Here is a 6000-nt window from a genome sequence, read left to right on the forward strand (position 1 = left end):
GAGCCTATTTGTGATGCCAAATGTATCACCAAGACAATATTCCCAGCACTTGTGGTGACTGTGAATATGCCAGCACAGTTCTCAGTTGCAAAGTATAAAAGACTCTCCAGATAGAAGGCAGAAGAAAAAAATTATTTAGACACCAGAAAGTCAAATCCCAGAACCAGAAAGCTAAATCTGTCATGGTGATCAATAAGTTAATAAACATAATCACTGCAGGGGTAAAGCCATTCCCAAACCTCCTAGGGCCTTCTCACAAGCAAACACGAGCTCGAGCTTTGCTGTGTTGGGTGTCCTGTGTCCTTTCCCCTCTGACCCGATTCCACTCACTCACTTCCCCCTAGCTCTGCTCCTCCCTTCTTGTTCTCCCTGTTGAGCAAACTCCTCCCACCACATGTGACTTAAGCTTCCAGGTAATTTAAGCAGATCATATGGACCTATTAATGAGTGAGAAAGATTTTCCATTTAAATTACTATTATAAGATGGAGAAGGGAATCTGCCATTTTCTGTTTCTCTTGTCATGTACCTTTCTTATAGTGTTGGCATCTCATAGCATGATGTTAAGATTTTACCCTCCATAACCACAGTTGATTTCATTCTGTATAGACAAAGAGCTAATGAGTGGAAAAACCTTAATTCCATTAGCATCTAGCATATCCCTTAGTGAAACAGAAAGAAGAAATAAATTGTGGCTGGATTGCTTTCAAACATGATTACAGTGATGTATGAATGGATAAAAAAATAAAACATGCTATGTGCCAATCCCTGTGCTAAGCATTGAGTATACCAATAGAAAAAAAGGACAGTTCGCTCTGCTCTGGGAGCTTCACATCTATAAGTGGGGGGGTGGGGGGGAGAGAGCACATGTGAAAGAGTTAAGCTTCTGTTGATACGAAAACTCAGAGAAGTCCTGAGGTTGCAGAAACAAGTCAGTGCCCAGGATTCTGGAGGAAAGAAAAAGGCAACAGGGGAAGGACAGAGCACCTTCAAATGATGCACTAAGGCAAATAGCAAGACTTTTTTTTCCTCTATTTCACTGAAAGGCTTATAGTTGGTGAGTCCCAAGTCACTCAAGTATTATGAACAGTTGTGTTGCTTTACCCAGCCAGTAGCACATGGAAAGCCTGGGAGTTGGTAAAGAAGGGACAAAAAGAAAGGTTTCCTGTTCTGGTAGTTCTTCCTGCCTGGCAGGCTAAGAGAATTGTCAGGGTAAAGAAGGAGAGGAAGCTGTGAGGTTTGAAAAACATTTTCCTTAATTGGAGATTTTCTAGCTGAACTGCTGTTTTTGTTTGCTTTTATTTGAACAGAATTTGATTCCTGTCTCTTCCTTGATTAGTAACTCCTTGAATGTTGTGAAAAATAAATTTAACATTCAGTTGCTTCCATAGCAACCATCTCATATCCATTTATCTTCTGATATAGACTGCCTTCTTTTAAAGAAACTTTAGCCTCTGCTTAAAGATACTACACTGTACTTTGTGGAATGTTAAAGGAATTTTAACAGATGTTCAGGTGTGTCTGACTGCTAATCCCATGGACCATCATAGCATGCCAGGTCCCCTCTATCCTTTCCTCTCTCCTGAAGTCTCTTCAATCTCATATTCATTGCTTCCTATCGACTCATCTTATCCAACTTCACATTTTCTTTTGCTTTCACTCTTTCCCAACTTGAGGGTCTTTTCTAATGACTCATTATGTGACCAAAGTATTTGTTTCAGTTTCAATATTTGTCCTTTGACATTAATGTACTTTTGTCTTTTGTACTGACTTTAAAAACTTATTACTGAAGAAAATATGACCCTTCTTAATTCCCTGTGGTTCTATCACTTGCTTTCCCCCTAGCATCCTGTGGGACTGAGGATTGAGATTAAATCATAATCTTTATCATTATGATCTCTAAAAAATGTCATTTTTGAATAAAAATGTCATTTTTAAATTAACCTATTAACAGAAACCTGCCTTCTTGGTCTAGTCACATGAAGTCATTACTCCCCACTTTTCCTAAGACATCATTCTATCTAGAGGTTAGTGGGGAATATGTGTGTTATTTGCCCTTCTCCATCATTCTAAGTACCTAGGAGGTATTGATTATTGATTATTACTTGACAGAATAAGTGCCTTTTGCGTCCCCCCAAAATAAATATTTTTTGCTTGAGCCTTGACCCCATAGTACTCTTCCTATTAATTACCTTGTTACAAAATTGAAATATTTCTCACTCTTTAGAAAATTCTCCAAACTTTAATGAATGAAATGCATGTTGTCCTGTGTTCTGAAAATCAGTGTGTTCTCAAAATGCAGAGTACGTGATGACACAGAATTTGTTTTAAAGATATAGATGGTATGCAGAATCATTTTTTAAAAGTGAGGCAAATAGTTATAGTCTTTTAAATCTTGAAGTATTCAGAAGACCTACTTGTTTATGCTTATTGTGTAGGCAACTGGGTGGACTGGGGCAAAACCTTGATATGATAGAAAGTTAAAGAGTAGTATGCTAAATGAATAAAGGTATGAAATTCACATATGCCTGGAGAAGACTTGGAGTTGTGTAACAGATCTGTACCTATTTCATCATTCATAGAAAGGAGTACTTCACTTGGTTCAAAAAGCTGAAATATAGGTACTGAATTGTTAGCAAAAAGGCAGTGCTCAAAGACTGGATAAAAGGAATTCACACTAATTTTGTTAGAAGGATGGTTGCACTCAAAGTTGTGTATTTAACTTGCCCTGGAATTTTAAAGGATTGAATCTGTATAAATAATGGCAAGGTATATCTCTATTTATCATGGCCTTATTCAGTGATTTCGGTTGTGGTTATAAGGCATTTGTATTTGTAAGACAAAATTATTATATCTGAGACATAGCTATTGATATGCTAAATATCAACAGCATATGGTAGAATTTTGCAAAGATGTGAAGCTACAACTTGAAGTATGACTAGGACACCAAAGACATTGAAGCATTTTTCTTAAACTTGAAGTCATTGGTACAGTATTTTAATAAATGGAGTTCTTTGAACCATCCTGAAGGAGTAACTGCCATTGACCAGTCTTTTTTCCCCTGTCAACATGAAAGCTAGCTGGTATTAATATCAGGGTCCCATTTCTCCTTTATGATTCTGTAAGCATTTTCTTCCAAATAAGTTAAGACTACCCATATGGGATGGATTTTCAGATGTAACTTGACCCTTTTATTCTTTCTAGATAGTAGCATAGGATTTATTGATAGAAAATGAAACTTGGATGCTGAAACCCACTAATTAAACATAATTTTGAACATGTTTATATGGGCCTTCTCCCCTAGAATATGCAGCACCTGGTCAAATATATGTGTGTGTATGTTTATATACACATATATACAAGTATTGTGTATTATAGATGTATTCTGGAGGGAGCATCTAGATAAAGTTTTATTAGAAACAAAATCACAGGCCCCCATGAGGTACACTTATGTATCAGTGAAAACTTAAATTGAGCAGAGAAGACATAGCAAAGAACTTGTTCACTGTTGAATCATGAAGATTCTTAATACTACGCAAGCACCTCTCTTTCTATTTAGGGCCAAGAGCTATTTCCTTCTGTGCGCTATTGTCAAATGTACCATTTCTGGCTAATTTCATATTTCACACCATAGCTGTGTACTAATTACAGGCTCTCAAGAAGTATTGTGACTTAAAACATGAAACAATTGAGAAATTTAAATTAGTGTAGTCTATGGAACCATGTGAGCTGCAATTCCATGAAGACTTCATAACCACTGAACTATTTGAAACATTATTCATCAAATATTTCAGAAAAATAGTTCACACCTGTAATAGCTGACCTTATTGCTATATTGCCCAAGGTTTGTCAGCATACCACTAACATCATAATTTTACCACTAAACAATATCTGATGCCCAGAAATTAGGATACACAAACAACAATCTGCCTCTTCTTCAAATATGATAATTTTACAATTTAAGTTTGTTAACAGTAACAGCTACGTTATTAATGATTACAAATGTTTTAAAATAAATTTGAGGAAATAGTGGCTTATTTTTGTGAATTCTCAAGAATTTAGACAGAAGAAACAATTTTTAAGCTTTCAATGAATGACATTGGACATTGAGAGTATTTTAGTAATATCGATATTTAAAAGTTAATATTCTCAAAGTACAATGTATTATATTTTCATTATGAACCCAAAAGAAAAATTTTAAATTCTGAAATATTGTGTGTACTTTAGGTAAAAAAGACTAATATTACTGTCGATGTTGTAGAAATTATAAGTTTTCAACTGCAGCTGATAGCACCACATTTATAAAGTCTGTCATGTAATAACTCATAAGGTTCTTGTCCATGCATTGTAATTCGGAGGATTTATGTTATTAAATTTATCTTAGGTGACAATTTATTCTGTCAAGACTTGCCCGAGCCGACGCTTGGAACCTTACCTCTCCTCGAAACCAACCGCTTTTACCGGTCTAACAACGGTTCCGGCCCCTCCTGTGGGGGAGGGCAATGACCAGACAGTTCACCCGAGGAGGCTGCCTACTGCGCTTTATTCTTACATCACTTTCCCTTTCACGTTCACTCCCCCCCACCTTCCCTTGTTCCCCCTTATGTACCCTGCCGTAGCTCCTCCCATGTTCCGCCCTGGAGGCGGAGCCAGCTCCATAAGGGGCGTTCCCAGCACCCGAAGGCGGGTTCTCACCCCTGGGCGTCTCCGGGCTCACCAGGGGGCCACGGTCCAGAGCTCGGCCCTCTACAACTCCCCCTGTTTGTTTAAACAGGGGTGGTGTCCTGCACATCGGGGAGGTGCGGGGATGCAAGGAGGGAACGCACGCTGGCCTTCGCTTCTAGGATAGCTCGTCTGATCAGTGTGCAGATACATCGCAGCAAGCAGGGGAGGCAGATGCAGATCAATGTCAGAAACGCAGCAGGAACTAGAAAGGTGGTGAGCCATTGAAAGTTCACCAGGCTATCAAGCCAGTGGATGAGCTCATTGGCTTCTCCAGCGCACTGTTGCTGGAACTCGACACTGGTGTGCTGTAGCTCCTTAATGAATAGGGCTAATCGATGTCTGTCCCCAGTCGCCTTCTCCGTGAGGAGGGTGCCTTGCAGGGCAGCACGGACTCTGTCCCAGTCGCCAGGAAATGAGGTGTTGGTTCCATTAACAGGCAATGGAGTGACACAAAGCGGGGCATATTTATAGTGGCATTGTAGCTGCAGGTAGAGTTGGGTAAGCTGAAGGTTACCTCCAAGCCACAGGACTGTGGTGGCAAGGGCTCCGATGGAAAGCTGGAAGTGGGTATTGATTGAATTTTGGACAGCCCAAGCGGCCAGTTCTTCTTGCACAAAGGTTTGAAGCGTGGACGCCAAGACATCTAAGCTGTGTTGCAGTTCCTGGATCTGGAACTCCTCGTAGATCTCAATAGCAAGGTTCAGGAGTCCTAATATTCTCCCAACCGCACCTCGGGGAGCGTGGGTCAAAGGGGCCGTTGGGGGTTTTCGGGCGATGCATTGCCATAGTTTGTCAGTCAGTGTAAGAGCAAATGGCTCAGCTTTGACCAGAGCAATTGATAGGGGACTCACTGCACTAGGAAGATCAGGTGGTCTTTATACTGGAAGTCAATGGTGTCAGTAAGGATTGCGTTGAAGCAGGTGACATTATACCTGGGCAGCCCCGCTGATGGTGATATTGGCGTGATAGAGGTGTTTTCAGGATGGCAGAGAAGGAAGGCTTCATCTGATGGGGTGCGCACGGAAGCATGAAACTGGTAACAAAGAGAATCCTTGCCTTCAGTACGATGATGGCATGTACTGTTGGAATTTCCAAACACCGCCTTCCAAGTAATCCATGTAAGGTCGAGGCAGTGGGCCATGGCTTTTGTGGAGCTAAAACATGGCCATATCTCCACTGATGTGTTCGTGGGGGTGAAGGCAAGTCCCACCTTCCAGATCTCTGAGTGTAAAGTTCCATAGGGGGAGGCTACAGGGGCAGGGGCTGGAAGCTGTCGG

Source organism: Notamacropus eugenii, chromosome 4 (assembly GCF_028372415.1).
Source record: "Notamacropus eugenii isolate mMacEug1 chromosome 4, mMacEug1.pri_v2, whole genome shotgun sequence".
NCBI classification, from domain to species: Eukaryota; Metazoa; Chordata; class Mammalia; order Diprotodontia; family Macropodidae; genus Notamacropus; species Notamacropus eugenii.